Below are 19,947 nucleotides of genomic sequence, written 5' to 3' on the forward strand. Positions count from 1 at the left end.
TGGCTTGGCTGGTCGACGGAAAGTGCATCGTGTGTGCATTTCGGTCCCGTATTTAAAACAAACAAGTCCTATTTAAGTGCCTAACAAATATATGTGAAAGCGTGTGTGTCCTAGGGGTACTTTGGGTCCAATTTGAAGACACTAAAAAGGTCTGGTGTCGGTCAACCGAAGGGTACACCCTAGCGTCTTTCTAAGGTCCTTTCTCATTCATGGTTTGGTTTGAGCTTACGTAGTAAATCATACATGTGATGTGTGTGTGAGCTTATTACAAACCAAATGCCTACTTACTATTACAGACCAATATAAATATATTACAATGCTGAATTATAAATTGGTCTTCAAGCTTTTCTTGCTTTGTGCACATCTTGATCTTATCACCCTTAGTTCCTGCACAAAACCTCAAACACTCATTAGATACAATGAGTATTTGTCATAATCAAAACCGGGCGCGACCGATAAGGTCAACAATCTCCCCTTTTTAGATGATGACAAATACGACAAGCAAAAATATAGGGTTAAGCCTAAGAAGGCTCCCCATCACAAGATGCATCCAATGTATTCCAATTATTTTGCCTCTTTCCATCTCCCCCTTTTGACAACAGTAAAAAGGGTCATTTTAAATAAAATCCTAGGGCATGGGTAATTAGTACAGTTACACAAGAGAAATTTTGGAAAAATTTAGAAAAATTTCGGCAAAGTGCCGTTTGTAAATTGGACTTTCCAAAAATAAATCCTGTATAATATGTAACCTGTGTGAGTTTATATGTCCTAGCAATTTATCCACAACTACTCAAACAATTCAGTATGGTAAACGCATAAATTAGAGGTATAATCTTTGAACCATTAAAAAATATGATAGTCATACTTATGTATAAGGAATGACAAAGATAACCTCAACAATTAAGCACACAAACGATATAACTGTTTATTACGAGGTTCAAATGACATATCAAACATGATTAGACCAGAAATATACACAAACTATTTGAAGTTGAAACATATCATAAGACCCATGGAAGGTTTGAGTTAAAGACACACGGCATATGATACCAAAAAGAAGGTTTGAGCATAAATATAGTCTAACTAGTTCACATGCATTTTCACATATTATCAATGAACTAGTTATATAATGCAACACCCTTAAGAGATTTCATGACATAAAATTTTAATACATGGAAGGCACAAGTCATGAAGGCATATAAGCACACTAGCAAGACATACAATATATCCAATATGAGTTCAGTTCTTGCTTTCATAAATAGATATAGATATATATATATATATATATATATTTATCATATATATAAGTGTATAGATATAGATATGCATATATATATATGATAAATATATATATATATTTATATATATATTCCCCTTTAATATGTGCAAAAGGTACTGAGGGAGTTGCTTGATGAAAAGGAGAACTTCAATTTTAAGATAATCAAGCAATATTTTTCTGGGTTGTCAATTATGCACATACTAAATTATAACCAGAAAAATCATAACCATAATGATCCAAAAAATTTAAGATTCACATGCGTGATTATATGGCAAATCAAGTAACATTGGCAACAAGAACATATTTCAAATTTATGAAGCATTCCATTTAAGAACAAGCCACACTTGATTTAAAAGTAGCTATAATCCAAACATATTTTGTGAGCAAGACAAGATAGACATTTATTTTTAGATGCTCCCCCTAAATGTATGCAAATTATGAAACAATTACTTTACATGTATATATACATTTGGCACACACAAGTAATGTTTCAATTATTTGGGCAAATGTCTACAGAAAATTCGGCAGCATGCCGACTGTAAACAAGACATTTCCCAAATTTTACTTGCACAAAAACGTTCTCAAACAGACAGTATCATAGAAGTAAGGCACACGAGAACCTATCATCTACCAGTGGGCAATTCTCAACAATTGCATTCGCCATGCAGTAGGCATTCTATACTACTCATGCATTTCAATACCATACACAATTAACCACTAGAACATGCAAGTCAAGAAACTACAAATATATATATTGTAAACAACCAGGGTAGTATGTCAAAGTATCATGAGAGTACAAAATAGAAGTAAAGAGTTGTTTTTATTTAATACAGACCAGATGATATAAGATAAAGCAAAAAGAATCAAGGCCATGTTGTTTGATCTACGGACAACTCCAGAGTCTAGATCTCCCCTCCATCACCACCGTCGGCGACATCAAAATCAAAGTCCATCGTCATCCTGATCTCTCTCATCCTGCATCTCCTGAATACGGTCACTCAGCTCACTGAACCCAGCTGTTATTGACCGCTCCAAGTCTGTAAGGCGACTAGCTATGGAGATGGAGTGTTGCTGGAACTCCTCCCTAAGTGCAGCAGATGACGATGCTACGTCTTGCAGGTCTGACTAGATTGATCCTCGAAACTGTATGAACATGTTAGACAAGCCGAAGATAGCAGCCATGAGATCCACGTTCAATGGCTGTGGAGGTTGTGGTGGCTCTTGTAGGGCCTCAACCTGTGCTATTGCTACTCTAGAGGGTGCCCAAATGTTCCCTATGAGCTCGTACCTCATTAGTCTAAGGGTCACGCCAGAGAAAGTGTCCTCCGGTCGTCTCCTCTTTAGTGAAGCCATATTCATCCTCGTGACTTCGATATTCCTCAACAACTTGTTCAGGATTCCCCCATATGGCATGATCACTCGGTGGCCAATCGTCTTGGCCATCACTCGGCAGGTCCAACTTCATCCGAGCAAAAAGGCACCACATAATGAAGCAGTCTAAAAAGGAAACGTGCACTCTAGATCCCGCATTGGGTAGGACATTGTATGTGATCAGATGGTGCATGACCTTAGCCTCTAAACTGAAATGTCTGTATTGGGGAGGATGGTTCTAGCTAGAAGTGCCAGGGTTAAACATGGTCAGGTTGGCGAATGTGGCTACAGTAAATTCCTGCTCAAAGATCCAGGAGTTACCCACATCGGGGCACTCAAAGTCGCCACGGCCAATGTCAAGGACGTCAGAGATATATTGTGCGTCAAAACGCACATCTGTCCTCAAAACATAGGAGAAGTACCCATTCTCATCATTGCCTAGGTTGGCATAGAACATTCCAACAAAGGTCGGGTAATGCCCCCTAGGCCGGTAGGAGATAAAAGATCTCCACCCCTGATACTCGAACATATCCAAAATATTTTGAAAGTACTGGCCCATAAAAACAAAGTCAAGTATCTTACCTAGTATAGCTTCCTTGGGACGAAACTCCCATATATACCACATCTTGCACCTATTTGAGAGAAAGTACTCATCCTTTGCGTGAGCAAGATCATGAACTTCAATGTGAGCCATGGCAATGAAGGTGTGAGGCTAGGATAGTCGGAAATGCAGTGCAGGAAAGGGAATTCTCTCAAGATTTCTCGCGCAAATGAGCTGAAAATGAAGAAATCATATATATATATATATATAGATATATTGCAGCTCTGTCGACCAGAAGTAGATACGGTCGATCGACACTTGAAATTCCCTAGGCACCGACACAGTTTGGTCGACCGAGGAGAAAATGAACTAGGATGGCCGGTCGACCGAAAGGGTGTATTGTGCCATGTTTTGGTCGACCAGGGAGAAACCAAAAGGTTCGGTCAATTAGGGAGAATGTGCTCACTAGGGTTCGGTTAACCGAGGGGTCAAAGTCAACCTATCCTGGTCGACTAGGGCACTTTATAACAGCAATGCTCGGTCCACCGAGCATAGTTGATTTTCCTGGTTTTTCCTGATTTTTTATCCAAAGTTCTCCCTAAGGTCTAGATTTGATGTGTAACAGTATAACCATGATTCTTAAGGATTCTTGGTGAAAGATATTGCTCAAATGAAGTGTGTACCAAGAATAGACTTATTGACCTATTTTGGGGTACCAAGCACTAAGGAGTGTGAGGCTTTTCTTAACCTATGCTTTGTGGTGATTGGAGAGTATCCTATAGAAACGATGATATAGAGGAGCACGGATACGAACCACTCACCGAGTATGATGGTGGTTTTGGTGAGGACTTCCTTTTGGGAATCTATCACTCCCTAATCCTATAGTCATCACTGTCTCCTAAACCTAAGAACTAGGGAAAGATAATAAGAAAGCATTTTTAGTTTGAATTCATTTTTCCTAAGTCCTATGGGATTTGCTTCGCTGATTATCCATCTCATTTCCTTTCTAGTCCTCTCACACTTCTTAGTAAGCAATTAAACCATGTATGCCACACAAATTTTCAAAATAAGCAGGTATAGAATATACGTAAGGGATTGTGCTTATTTATTCCCTCTCTCTTCAGTGAGACTAGATTGTTGGTTCTATGTAAGCAACCTGAACCCTTTTTGGAACGAGATTTCCTTTTAGGTCCAAAGGATTTATTATGATCATTCTTATCATTTTTAGCTTTGAGTATAAGTCTAGAATAATAATTTATTTCTCCATCCAAGCATGTAATTTTCAATATCTTCTCAATCCTTTTCTTTTCAAGAACTGCATGAAAATTTTTAAGCCCTTTTAATTGTTTTTCTATTCTTTTGTTCTCATTCTTTAAATGTATTTCATGCTTAGATATTCTAACTAGAAACTTGTGCATTTTCAATAAAGACTTTCCTAGTTCTTCATGTGATAGCATGCTTTTACTATTCAAATTAGCACATGATTCACCAAAAGAGTTATCATAATAGTTTTCATATGGATCATTGCATGCATGCTCAATAGGACTATCATGATGTACAATGGATGATTCATTCCATAATATACTACAACATTCAATGTTTGAGTCATCACATACATCATTATCAAAATTATTATATTCAACAGATGGTCCAGCATTTGATACGTCACAAGGGCACATATGATTCATCATAAGATTTTTCATAGTAAACATCGCATGACCCATTTACAGCATTATCAAAAGATGATTCAGTACATGACCCAACACAGCATTCATCACATAAACCTTCAAATGGGCTAGAGTGATAATCATATACCTCTTCGTGGATTTTCTAGCTTATGATGTACCTCCTCCTGAACATTTAAGCTTGGAGCATCCAGAGGAGTTACTATCTCTGATTCCTGGGATTTTCCACATTTTTTGTCCAGTTCATCCTAGATTTCCCGTGAAGTCTGACATGCCACAAACTCAATAAAGATGTCAGAATCTAACGCAAGATATAACATGTCCATGGCATTAGAACTAATTATATTAAAATCATTTTCATTTATTTGTGCACATCTTCCTTTGGCAATCACAAGCCAGACCCTCCAGTCCATAGATTTCAAGAGTATGGTCATTCTAACTTTCCACATGGTGTAGTTGACACCACAAAATACTTGAGGACTGGAAAGTGATTGTCCCTCAATGAATGGGGATACACCAATGTGAGCCATTGCGATCCTTTTACAAAAACATTTAAGTCAAGTCCAATGAGGCTCTGATACCAATTGTTAGAATTGGTGTATTCCCAAGAGGGTGGGGGGTGAATTGGAATTTTAAAACTTTCTCACCTAGGTTGATCTATGCAACAATGGTATGTACACAACCTAGGATCATTCTATACAATTTCCAAACGCGTAGATAAATATAATGTGAAAATTAAGTCATATGCATCATTCACCCATAACATACATGTGCGGTAAATATTAAATGCAGAAATATAAGCAAACACACGATATGTTATCAGGGTTCGGCCAACTGTGCCTATGTCCCCGCCTCAAGCTCGCGAGCTTGAGGATTCCACTAATAGCTCACTTAAGGGTGGAGCGGCACCGTTTACAACAAGGTCAAATTAACATAGGGCTGACCTCAACCTTAACCAGGTCAATTAGCAGGGCTGACCTCAACCTACACGCCCTAATAGGACGACGCACCTAGCTTTCCTAATCGGGTCTAAGCCAATCCGGGACTATTCCAAGGCTAGTCTCCCTCTTCAGGCCCGTGCCTGAAAATACAACAGATGTGTATATAAATAGATGGTACAGTGATTGTGCTTTCGTGTAAAGCAGATGTGTACCCAAATGCGCGCAATAACATACACCACAATGTGATTCAATATGTAAGCTCAATGTGGTCTAGATGGTTCAACTCTCAAAGTATATTCTATTAGTGTAATGCGTATGTGAGAGTTTCAAACAAACAATCTTTGTATCACAAGATATTCAACAAATAAGTTCACACAAAGATGTCAAGTCTTAAGCATTTCAATCAGTAAGACATCTCAAGCATGTAAGTATTAAATGATGTATATGCTTGGTTTGTAAAAGAAATGTAATCTTTGTATTCAGCAAATAATATATGAGTGAAAGAATATTGCAACAAAGATCACTATCACACAAATGAATATCTCTTCAAATATTTTATAGGATAAAAGCACAATAGATATTTGGAAATGTTTGAAAGGTTTTTGCAACCAAAAACAAATGCGTTCTTCTTAAGATCTTGCAAAAAAGGTGCAAGCTCAGAAGATCAAACAAGGTCTTCTTAGGATAGGCTTATTAGCAAAAACACCTACGAATCCTTAGGTTTAGCTTTCGATGAAAATAAATCAATCAAATATGAATGGGAGAGCAAACCTATTAAAGCAAAACAGTCAATCAACTTACAAATGATGTAGGCAACAATAAAAGGCAAGTATAAGTGATTTGAATAAGAAAATGAGTAGTATAGGGTTTTTATTTTTCAGAGAATTCTTCCCTAATCAAAGTGGTCAATCACCACTAATTTTCTCAAATGATCTCATATATATAGACATGGGAGAAAATATGACCGTTAGGGACCTATTGGGTATTATTAGAAAAGTTAATGATGTTTAAAGCATTTTAACCCTATTTAAAACATATTAACTATGGTAAAAAATCAGGACAACTCGAGAGGTCCGGTCGACTAGAAATGTTTCAGTCGACCAAGTTTCAAATGGTCCGATCGACTAGGGAAATAATGAACTGAGGTCTTGGTAGACCATGAGAGGGCGATTTCCCAATTTTCTGAGTTTTGGTCGACCAGGGCATTTTGAACTGCCTGGTTCAGTTGACCAGACTGCTAGGAATTCTCCCGAGGACCCTTTGGTCGACTAGGTAGTTGGAGAACAAATGTTCTCGATCGACCAGATGGTCAACTGTTGACCCTGGAGGGTTTCGGTCGACCAGGGCCTTTTGAACTACCTGGTTCGGTCGACCAGGTGGTCAAACTTTTGACCCCAGGGAGTTTCGATCGACCAGGGCCTTTTGAACTACCTTGGCTGGTCGACCGAGTGGTCAAACTTTGACCGAAGGGAGTTTTGGTCGACCAAGCCCAAATGAACTGGCTTGGCTGGTCGACCGAAAGTGCATTGTGTGTGCATTTTGGTCTCGTATTTAAAACAAACAAGTCCTATTCAAGTGCTTAACAAATATATGTGAAAGTGTGTGTGTCCTAGGGGCACTTTGGCTCCAATTTGAAGACACTAAAAAAGTCCGGTGTCGGTCGACCGAAGGGTACACCCTAGCGTCTTTTTAAGGTCCTTTCTCATTCATGGTTTGGTTTGAGCTTACGTAGTAAATCATACATGTGATGTGTGTGTGACCTTTTTACAAACCAAATGCCTACTTACTATTACAGACCAATATAAATATATTACAATGCTGAATTATAAATTGGTCTTCAAGTTTTTCTTGCTTTATGCACATCTTGATCTTATCACCCTTAGTTCCTGCACAAAACCTCAAACACTCATTAGATACAATGAGTATTTGTCATAATCAAAAATGGACGTGACCAATAAGGTCAACAATCTTCCCCTTTTTGATGATGACAAATACGACAAGCAAAAATATAGGGTTGACAAATAAGGTCAACAATCTTTGTACGTGATTTTTTTTTGGAAAAATTTGAACAATATTCCAGCAACATGCTGTTTGTAAATTGGACATTTTTTCGTACAACTTGTACCAAAAACATGATTGTTTTCACAAAATAAAACATTTCAAGCATGCTGCAACCTAAGTCCGTTACCAACATGCAATTCACGATATGCGGCATTAGTCATGCAGTTGGCGTTTGACACAAGCATGTACTCTAGTAGTTCAGTACACAATTCATCTATCATAATACTATCCATCAAGAAAATATTACCAAAAGAAAGTTAAAATGCAATTAAACTAACCTTGAACCTCATCAACAAAGTCATATTCTCTTCTAGGAAGAAATCACCCTAGCCTCTAATTCCACAAACCACTTCTTCCAAGCCTCAACCCTCGCCTCGGCTTTTATCTTCGCGAGAACTCCAAATCATTCAGCTTAATCTTCACATAAGCAACAACCTCCTTCTCAATTTCATGAAAACTCCTTGAAGGCCACAATAACCTCTTGCATCCCTCCTTCATCCTTTTTTCCTTATGGCTCGTTACACTGTTACCCTCTCACAAAAAAATGATCGTCTTTTTAGCATCTTTGTACTTTTTCTCCAAGTCTTCCAATGGATCTTCAAGCAAGGGTTTACTAAGTGCCAGCTCTCCATTCTGCTCTCCATTTGCGAGTGAACTTCACCAGAAGAGCATATACAATCGAATGGCAGAATGGAGAGCTGGTGCATAGTAAACCCTTACTTGAAGATCAATTGGAAGGCTTGGAGAAAAAGTACAAAGACACTAAAGAGATGATCATTCGTTTGTGAGAGGATAACAGAGTAACGAGCTATAAGGAAAAGAGGATGAAGGAGGGATGCGAGAGGTTATTACGGCTTTCGAGGAGTTCTTGTGAAGGTCAGAAGGCTCGCTAGAGCCGAGCAGAGGGTTGAGGCTCGAAAGAAGCTGTTTGTGTAATTAGAGGCTCTAGTGATTTTTTTAAGTGGCGACTGGCGAGTGAGTGATTTTTTAAACCCTTTTTGGTGAAGGGACTAGGCAGTCGAATGAAAGGCCCAATCAACTATGTCAATTTATGTCTAAAATATATATATGGTAGAAAACAAACAAAAAGAAGATATAAGTAAGCTTTGAAACACTATGATCTCTTTAAATATATATACACACACATACATACATCCATAGATACATACATACATATATACACATATATATACACACACATAAATATATATACATATACAGAGGTTAAGATTGAATGCTTTCCCATCGATAACATGTGATGGGTGATGACTAAGGACCCTACTAGCTTAAGTGTGGGTTACGAGCAAAACTTTCAAAGTTAGGATTAGAACTTAACCATTACAAGAGCATTTTAGCATAAATCCATGAAGCCAATCAACATCATAGTAACTGATAAATGGGACCCTCACTACCATTGTTCCACCTTCAACCAAGTTGACATGGCTTTAATAGTTGAAGAATGCACACCTTTACTATCTTTATGATTAAAGATGCCTCAAAGTATCCAAAGTTGGTGTCATTTGTTTTTCCAGGAATATGTAGATTAGGAATTGGAGATTAATAATGGTGAGATTGTCCTGTTCTTGGGATTGTAGCCTTTTGCAACTCCATCATGTGGCTGGTTTGAGGAAACATATGAATCTGATTTTGGAGTTGGAGATTTTGAATAGTGAGTTTGTCCAATTTGTAGTTATTGTAAAGGAGGTAAGCAATATATATTTTTTTTTTAAGGTTGGATTTTGAGGAAAATTGCTTTAGTCCTATGAATAAAAAGGTTTGGAATGGAATTTTCTCTTTAAGAAGCTAAATGGTGGTTAGAGAGCACTTTTGTAGTTGCAGAGGTATGGGAGTGTATCTTTTAGTTGGAGAGATGAAGCGCTTGCATCTAATGGGTTTATGATGGACTTTATCCTAAGTTGGTAAAGTCTCAAGGATGTTATACGAAGGTTTTGTCCCTTGACTCATTCTGAGTTATGCTTCCAAGCGCAGAAGTGTCAAGTTGTATCAAGGATGAGTCCAGGATCGTATTCCACAGGGACCACTGAGTATCAAAGTATTTATGAAAGGTTAGTGAAATCCTGTTGTTACAAAATTTGGTTCAAAAGTTTTTTTTTTTTTTTTTTATCTTTTATGATTTTGAAAATAAGAAACAAAATAAGTGATGCTTGAGTAAACTATCAAAATGAGACTGAAATTTTATCAATTTTCCAAAAATGTAAACCTACTAAGGCAATCAAATTAAACAGATTAACTGAAACAATTTACCAAATACTCGGGTTACGGGTTCAATGTCTACTTGCTTCCATCGTTTACTAATTCCCTAGGCCTTACTCATCTTCTTGTTAATCCAATCAAGGCATTAATAAGATGAAATTTTATTATTAAACTCGAGTAAATTTGCCACATCCAAACGAAAGAAAATATAAACTCTCATTAAGCATCAACCGAATGTCGTGTAAATTAATTGATGAAAATCCTAGATTAAATCAAGGTTTTGATGTGCCCAATGTCAACAACAAAACAAGAAATAAGAGCCAGCGATTTATCAACGATACCTTAAATTTTTGGTTTCAACCAAATAAAAGGTTAGCAATAATATTTTTGGGAAACTAACAAACCATGGAAAGGAAACGACTTTGATCCACAATCCAAGTTATCGAACTTAGCCAATTATGCTTACAATACCAATTTTTCGAGTCAAATTAATTCCATGGTGGCTCATTGCATCAATAAAACGAAAGACATCAAAATAAAACAAACCTAACACTTGAAGATACCGAAACGTGAGAAAAATACGAACTTTAATCGAACCAATCCTAACTAACCCAAGCTTCATTTAATTAAATACATAAGTTAAATAAAATTAAATACTAAAGAAAAACTACACTTAAATGAGCATCTAAATAAATAATAAATAAATAAATAAAGAAGAATAAGGGAACCAAGTCTTTAATAAAATTTCAATGGTTTAAAAAGAAATAACATTTAACATAAAATAAAAATAAAGAAGAAGAAAGAGATATGAGGAGAGGGAGAGAGAGAGAGAGAGAGAGAGAGAGAGAGAGAGAGAGAGAGAGAGAGAGAGAGATCCATGGAGCTGTGGAGGCTGGCCATGAGTTGTGGACCACTGTAGAGGCTCGGGTTGCTGTGTGGAGCTGCTCAGATGGCTGAAATAGCGGCCGGATTGCTGCTGAATAGGTAGGTTCCGAGGCTGGCTGGTTGCTGCTGCAGCGCTCGGGATGCTGGGGCAAAGGAGGGCTCGGATTGCTGCAATAGGGCTTGCCGAGAAGCTGCTGTGTGTGGCTCTCGAGCTGGTGCTATGCTGGAGTCACCGGAACAGGAGTTGCAGCAAAGGGGTTGCAGAGGGGAGGCTGTGGAGGTGCTGGGCTTAGGGAAAGAAAAAAAAAATGGAAACAAAGAGAGACAGGATGAGAATGAAGCAAGGTAAAGAGAAGGAGAAGGAGAAGAAGAAGAAGAAGAGATGAAGAAGGTGAAGAAGGAAAGCAATGCACAGGGCTGTCTAGGAAAGAAGGGAGAGAAGAAGAAGAATTTAAAAGAGATTAGGGGAAGCCCTAGACCCAATTTAGCCAACCTGACCTGACAACTTGACTCGACCCGGCTTGCATGGCTGGGTCACATTTTTGCTCTCTGTTCACCGCAATATTTGACCCTTCTAAAGCTAGTTTCTCACAAAACTCAAAACACAAATATTGTAGATAATCCTTTCCTCTTTTTCTAGAAATTTGGATCGCCTCGATCGGAGTTTGGACGGAAACGTTATGCATGAAATACGACCAGGTGTCAGTTTTGGTTCCTAGGACTTTTCCTGCGATAAGAAGAATTATCAAAAACTCGTAAATTGCATAATAAAACTCAAGAATGATAATTTTGGCACTTTATTAAAATATTGGACAAATTTGGACACTTAACTAAAAGTATAAGCCGTAAAGACCGTATCAAAGTGCCCAATTACACAGTTTTGATGCGTAATCACACTCCCCAACTAACGTTTTGCTAGTTTCTAGCAAATGAAGTGAATGAATTTCAGGGTAGTGCCTACAACTACAAACTCTGATGAACATGAAATTGATGCTCATGCAACACAAGCATACCATTTCATATACGAGAATACCACTGAATTTCACACAAGCTTGATCATATTCAGTACACACAACTCAAAAGCATGTCACTCATGCAAGTTTCATCGTTTATATGTCATTTAAGAGCAACATACTCACATGAAGTTAATCGGTGGCACATTTAGAGTTAATGCAGTCATATAAGTCCGAGTATAAACAAGTAAACTCTCTAGGTTTGTGTGATGTGTGTGATCCAGCACACTTAGGATACTAGTAAACACCTACAGAACGGTCGCTTTGACTCGGCCTAACTAGTATACCCACAAAAACACTCAAAAGGAATGTGTTCACTCATCATATGTGAGGAGGAGTGTCGCAATCAAACATCCCACATATTAAAAGGAACAAACAATAAGTATATGGAGTGGACTAGTCTGAAAAGGATCTAACCTATTTATGAGGTGTCGGGTCCTTCACCCTAGCATCTTCTCACCTACTCGCCACATCCAACCGAGACCACCCTAAATCAACTTATTCACAAAATTTTCGTGAATACAACTGAGGCATTAACTGGTTGAAGAATCTTCGTATGTAGAGAGCATGTGTTATGTCCTTGACTTTTTGTGATATTTTTGTGGAGTAGACATTAACATTTCATTTCACGCGTATTTTTATTTCTTATCATTTCTTTTGCTCGTTCTTTATTTTCTGTCATTTCTTGAACAATTAAGACAATCATTACACTTCGTTTGTTATCTTCATACCATCAACGGGAATTGAGTTCGAATAGTGGTCCATGAATTAAGTCTGTCTCTAGGGGTGGCCCAATTTTCACATCTTGAGTAGGCTACAAGACCTAGGTTTCTATCTCCCAACTAGAAGTCACCTCTAGGCTAGCAAATCAAAAACAAAGACTAGTGTACAAGGAATCATCTAGAAAAAAAAAAGAATTGAGTTCCATGAACTCTGGTTTGATATTAATGCTCAAAAGGACAATACATAACTCAAGGATATCTCACAAGGTGTCATAGTCGCCACGGGTATTCTCTCAATACTCACAGGAAACCCTAATTGCAATGAATCACATGAGTCTGTATTCAACCTCATGAGATGTCATGTAAATACAGAAAATGATATAGCCAAATTAACACGAATATACTACCAATCAATTATTCATGGAGTCATAAAATCATATAAAGAGAAACTACGCATAAATGACTAAGTGTGTAGTTCTTAGGTTATATGCAGTTATGTGAAGGGTACGAGTCAATGTTAAGCATAGCATAATTCAATGTAATTCCTCACTACGCTTCCTTTCTTTCTTTCCTTATTTTTGATTTTTGATGATTTTTTTTTTGTTTTAATATAAACCCAGTACGTACACGTTCATAGTGTCACATGCAAATGCTCACCCCCTAACTAAAATGGAACATTGTCCTCAATGTGAAAGCATAAGGGAAATAGAAAAACTGTGCACGGGAAAAGTGGGGCGTACCTGGATGAAGAAATAATGGAAAAGGAAAACTAAACTAAAAGAAATTGTACCTATCAATAAACTAAAAATAAGACATAGTGAAACAAAATGAAAACAAGGGAAAGCAAAATATCATAGTGTGTCTAGAGGTGGCTCAGGAGGAATTTCGTTCGGTGGGTGTAGATTTATAAATTGAACTAGCGAATCTCCAAATTTGAGTTGCCATAATGCATCAGCTTTGTTATCTGCATAGAAGTTATCTATGAATAAATCAATACTTTCCACAATATTAGACAACACATTTTCAAATTGTCTTTCTTGTTTTAACAAGAAAGGATCCTTATCCAGTATAGTTTCTAGGAAATATACTTCTTTAAGAACCGACCTTTGAGGAAAAGTTTTCGGGACAATTACCTTTGGTTCTTCAGAAGCATTAACATTAAAATTTGTACCTGGTTCGTTGAAGGTTAAACTCTCACCATTCTGCTCAACTTCTTCATCTAGTGCACCGGTCACCTTACCATAGCTGAGATTTGCTTCGGCATTGCAATCATTGACATTTGCTTCAATATAGAATGACGGTTCCATGATTGCAATCTACACTTGAGTATTTGTCTGGGCTTGAAATTGGGATTCATCTATCTCCAAAGCATTCAATAATGTGTTCAGCCTAGTCAAATCGGTGCTTATCTCGTTGATGACTTGAGAAGTTTCAGAGTTGATCACATTTTTTCTTGCCATGAACTGTTGCAAGCTAACAGTTAGCTGCTACATGGAATCTTCCATTTCCCTTCTTTGCATTAATTTGCAAAGTAAGAGGGTCCCGAGTCTTGGCCAGATGCTGCATAAGGAATGTATTGACTTTGTTCCTGGGGAGATGGCTCCACTTGGTCATTCGTCCAACTGAAATTTGAATGACTTCTACAACCTGCATTGTAAGTATTAGAATAAGGTTCATAAGAAATCTCAGAAACCATATACATCGGGTTAAACTGATCAAGCAAAATTTCCTTAAGTGCAGGAATAGTTGGACATGCATTAGTCGCATGTCCTAGATCCTCACATATGCTGCATTTTTTAGAAGATAATGGTAAAATATGCATTTCATTTACCTCCTTAAGTTCAATGGAATCTAACCTTTTGGAAATCAATGCAAGTCTAGCATTCAAATCATCAACTTCTTCCAATTGATACTTACCACCCCCACTAATACATTTTTGCTTTTCAAATATATCATACACATCAGAGACAACCCAAGATTGGGTGTTTTCAGCCAAATAATCAAAATAGTCAAAAGCTTCTTCAGGTTCTTTATTGAAAAACTCACCATTACACATTATTTCCACAAATTGCCTCATCTTTGGTTTCAACCCCTCATAGAAAAAACTGATGACCCTCCAATTTTCATACCCATGGTGAGGACATGCATTTAAGAGGTCTTTGAAACATTCCCAACACTGATAAAATGTTTCCACATCATTTTGGCAAAAATTCATGATATGTCTTTTCAAAGTATTAGTTCTTTGCAAGGGAAAAAATTTCTTTAAAAACTCAGTTTGCATTTCTTGCCAAGTCCAAATGGATCTTGGCCTTAAGGAATAAAACCAGGTTTATGCCTTGTCTTTTAAAGAAAAGGGAAACTATTTCGGTCTTATTACCTCCTTAGTGCATGTTCTATCCATGAATGTGGCACAAACTTCTTCAAACTCTTTAATATGCAAATATGGGTTTTCAAATTCAAGGCCATGAAAAGGAGGTAATAATGGAATCATCGTAGGTTTAAAATTAAAAGCATTTGCATTCAAAGGTAGAATAATGCAGGATGAGGTACTGGTCCTAACAGGTTGCAAATATTCTCTGAGTGTCCTATTAGGGTTCTCCATATCATGAGGTTCATTCTCAGCCATGATGCTACGTGTATCAGATGGTGATTCAAGTCATTCAAGTGAAACAGGTTCACTTGATGATGAGATGGATGAGTTTGTCCTGACTAGTCTAAATGTGTTATCTCTAGCCCAACTAGTCATACAAACTCAGTATAAACGCAATAAAAGCAAACAGGTCAAAGGAGAGGAAGTAGATATCACCCAAGCTGTGAAGACGTTCATAGCTCTATAACACCTCTATGAAATTTGAGAAACACTTTGATGACACCAATTGATCCCCGGCAACGGCACCAAAAACTCGACTCGTTCTGAGTTATGCTTCTAAGTGCAGAAGTGTCAAGTTGTATCAAGGATGAGTCCAGGATCATATTCCATAGGGACCACTGAGTATCAAAGTATTTATGAAAGGTTAGTGAAATCCTGTTGCTGCAAAATGTGGTTCAAAAGTTTTTTTTTTTTTTTTGTCTTTTATGATTTTGAAAATAAGAAACAAAATGAGAGATGATTGAGTAAACTATCAAAATGAGACTGAAATTTTATCAATTTTCCAAAAATGTAAACCTACTAACGCAATCAAATTAAACAGAGTAACTGAAACAATTTACCAAATACTCGGGTTATGGGTTCAATGTCTGCTTGCTTCCATCGTTTACTATTTCCCTAGGCCTTACTCCTCTTCTTGTTAATCCAATCAAGGCATTAATAAGATGAAATTTTATTATTAAACTCGAGTAAATTTGCCACATCCGAACGGAAGAAAATATAAACTCTCATTAAGCATCAACCGAATGTCGTGTAAATTAGTTGATGAAAATCCTAGATTAAATCAAGGTTTTGATGTGCCCAATGTCAACAACAAAATAAGAAATAAGAGCCAACGATTTATCAATGATACGTTAAATTTTCGGTTTCAACCAAACAAAAGGTTAGCAATAATATTTTAGGGAAACTAACAAACCATGGAAAGGAAATGACTTTGACCCACAATCCAAGTTATCGAACTTAGCCGCTTATGCTTACAATACCAATTTTTCGAGTCAAATTAATTCCATGGTGGCTCATTGCATCAATGAAACGAAAGATATCAAAATAAAACAAATCTAACACTTAAAGATACCAAAACATGAGAAAAATACGAACTTTAATCGAACCAATCCTAACTAACCCAAGCTTCATTTAATTAAATACATAAGTTAAATAAAATTAAATACTAAAGAAAAACTACACTTAAATGAGCATCTAAATAAATAATAAATAAATAAATAAAGAAGAATAAGGGAACCAAGTCTTTAATAAAATTTCAATGGTTTAAAAAGAAATAACATTTAACATAAAATAAAAATAAAGAAGAAGAAAGAGATAAGAGGAGAGGGAGAGAGAGAGAGAGAGAGAGAGAGATCCATGGAGCTGTGGAGGCTGGCCTTGAGTTGTGGATCGCTGCAGAGGCTCGGGTTGCTGTGTGGAGCTGCTCGGATGACTAAAATAGCGACTGGATTGCTGCTGAACAGGTAGGTTCCGGGGCTGGCTGGTTGCTGTTGCAACGCTCGGGGTGCTGGGGCAAAGGAGGCCTCGGATTGCTACAATAGGGCTTGCCGAGAAGCTGCTGTGTGTGGCTCTCGGGCTGGTGCTGTGCTGGAGTCACCGAAACAGGAGTTGCAGCAAAGGGGTTGCAGAGGGGAGGCTGTGGAGGTGCTGGGCTTAGAGAAAGAAAAATAAAAATGGAAACAGAGAGAGAGAGGATGAGAATAAAGCAAGGTAAAGAGAAGGAGAAGGAGAAGGAGAAGAAGAAGAAGAAGAAGAAGAAGAAGAAGAAGAAGAAGAGGAGATGAAGAAGGGGAAGAAGGAGAGCAGCCCGCAGGGCTATCTAGGAAAGAAGGGAGAGAAGAAGAATAATTTAAAGGAGATTAGGGGAAGCCCTAGACCCGGTTTACCCAACCCGACCCGACAACTTGACCCGACCCGGCTTGCATGGCCAGGTCACATTTTTGCTTTCTGTTCACTGTAATATTTGACCCTTCTGAAGCTAGTTTCTCATAAAACTCAAAACATAAAAGTTGTAGATAATCCTTTTCTATTTTTCCAAAAATTTGAATTGCCTCGATCGGAGTTTCAACGGAAAAGTTATGAATGAAATACGAACAGGTGTCAGTTTTGGTTCCCAGGACTTTTCCTGTGAGAAAAAGAATTATCAAAAACTCGTAAATTGCACAATAAAACTCAAGAATGATAGTTTTGGCACTTTATTAAAATATTGGACAAATTTGGATACTTAATTGAAAATATAAGTCGTAAAGACCGGATCTAAGTGCCCAATTACGCAGTTTTGATGCATAATCATCCCTCCTACCAGAGTTTCATGCTAATGATGATGTAGCCAAGATTCCTACTTTTATAAGTGCCAAAGAAGGATGGATATATAAAGGAATTTCATACCTACTTGTTTTGTGACCACTGTTGACAAGATTTTGACTAAGGTTTTCTAGTTTTGTCCAGAAAGTTGCTTCTCAAGCATTCTTGATGCAATTTGGGTTGTGTATGAAGTTGTTACTTAGATTGTGAGAAGGCTTGTGATAGATTGAGTTGGGGTTTCTTGGATTCAGTTATGGACATAAAAATCTTTGGTTTTAGATGAAGAAATGGATTATGGTTTGTTATTCTTCTATTCAATGATAGTGGTGGAATCCTGGTTTACATCTTCCATTTTCTTCATGGTAGTATGTTATTTCATTTTTTGTTCATTTTGGTGGTAAATGTCTTAATTAGAGTTCTAATTAGGTGTGAGGCTTGTGGTTATATGGAAGGTTTGTTGCTTGGAAAGAATGCAGTCTGTTTCTCATGTACACTTTGCTGACGATTTTTAGAAGGCTTTAAGATCGTCTTTTATAGTTTGTTGGAGATTTTTGAGCTTGGCCTTGGTCCTTAGGATTTAATTTGCTAACTTGAGTTTGACTAGAAAAAGTTTTTAATATATAGGAGGTTTCGAGTTGTGATTCTTTAATGGGTTTTAATGTTCATAAGTGGCTAAGTTATAGTGTTTGGAAGATTTATTTGGGAGGAGGTTAAAAAAGCATTTGGAATTTAACAAATTTTAAGCAGCATGCCGTCTGTAAATAAAACATTTCCCAAACTTGCGAATCACAAAAGTCCTTCCTAGGTTTACCTAAGCCAACAACAGTAGTACACAACCTAGGGTTTTGTCTCCGTATATATGATATTGCTGAAAAAATAAATCAAGTCACAATAGCACAATCAATACAGTTCCAGTATCTTCAAACAAATAAGAATAGCTTCAAAAAGGAAAAAAAAAAATGAGCTCCAAGAAATTATCTCTAAGGTTTAAAGACCTAGCTACACTAGATGGGGTTGAGCTCCTCTAACTATTCAAAGACTATGCTAGGATGAAATTTAATATTCAATTAGTTTTCACTCATCATTTTAACATAATCATCTTTGTAAAAGGTTCTAATTTGGGTAAAAAATCTACCAAAATTTCAGGCACACGAGAACCTATATCCACTACCAGAATGCAGTTAACATTCACTGCATCTGCCAGGCATTAGGCATTCTAAATTACGCATGCAATCAAGTAGCACAATTAAACAAGCAGCAGAACTACCAGTAACAAGGCAATCTAGTATATTCACAACTCGACACAATTCAGCATATATATGAATAGAATCAAACAAGCAAGTATTCCCTTTCAAGCACGCAAAATCTATAAAGAATTTTCACTCATCCTTTTCAAAACAGTTTTAGCAAAATCATTTCTAATTTTATTTTTGAGAAAGTTTTAACAAAATTTCGGCAGCATGTCGACTGTAATTTGAACAATTTCCCAAAAAAATTTGACCTGAAAAATGAGTTCATATATATATATATATATATATATATATATATATAGAAGGGCATACGAGAATCCTAGATTCACTACCAACATGCAATACACAAATCTGCATTACCCATGCAGATGACATTTATACCACCAGTGTCAAGTCAATCTAGTATATTCACAACTTGACACAATTTAGCATATATAGGAATAGAATCAAACAAACGGGTATTCCTTTTCAAGCATGCAACATTCTATAAAGGATTTTTACTCATCTTTTCAAAAATAGTTTTAGCAAAATCATTTCTAATTTCACTTTTGATAAAGTTTTAACAAAATTTAGCATATATATGAATAGAATCAAACAAGCACACACGTGCACATTTTTAGAATGTATATTACCTGATGGTAGGGCATGTGTACAATGCCTTGAGATTTAACCTAAATACCAAATCCCAACTCCCAAGACAAATGCATTACAAGATGAGGCTTATGCATTTATACAGAAGGCACGCCTTTTGTGTGCCTTTAATTGAGGCATATGTTTTTTGGGTGTGTGACTCTCAAGTTAGATTTGCCTAGAAAATTAAACTCCATGATTATATAAAAGGAATGTCTAAGAATTGAATTGTATAACTTTTGTTCCTCAGTTTTTTCAAAATAATTGAAAGCTATATCTTAGATCTTGAGAAAAATTTGAGCTTTGTAATGTTATAGCTATCTCATCATGATGTATATGAAGAATTCAAGTTAGCAATTTTTTAGTTGCAATAAGTAGTTTGGAAATTATATTTGATATTT

The 19,947-nt window shown here is 36.9% G+C and overlaps 1 non-coding gene across 1 annotated transcript; it reads left to right on the forward strand.

The window, feature by feature from the left end:
• Positions 1–14,837: 14,837 nt before the first annotated feature.
• On the forward strand, positions 14,838–14,947 carry LOC131150019 (small nucleolar RNA R71). Its single transcript, XR_009135406.1, has one exon. It is a non-coding gene; the product is annotated as a small nucleolar RNA R71 (small nucleolar RNA).
• The last annotated feature ends 5,000 nt before the right edge of the window (positions 14,948–19,947 follow it).

Source organism: Malania oleifera, chromosome 2, assembly GCF_029873635.1.
Source record: "Malania oleifera isolate guangnan ecotype guangnan chromosome 2, ASM2987363v1, whole genome shotgun sequence".
NCBI classification, from domain to species: domain Eukaryota; kingdom Viridiplantae; phylum Streptophyta; class Magnoliopsida; order Santalales; family Ximeniaceae; genus Malania; species Malania oleifera.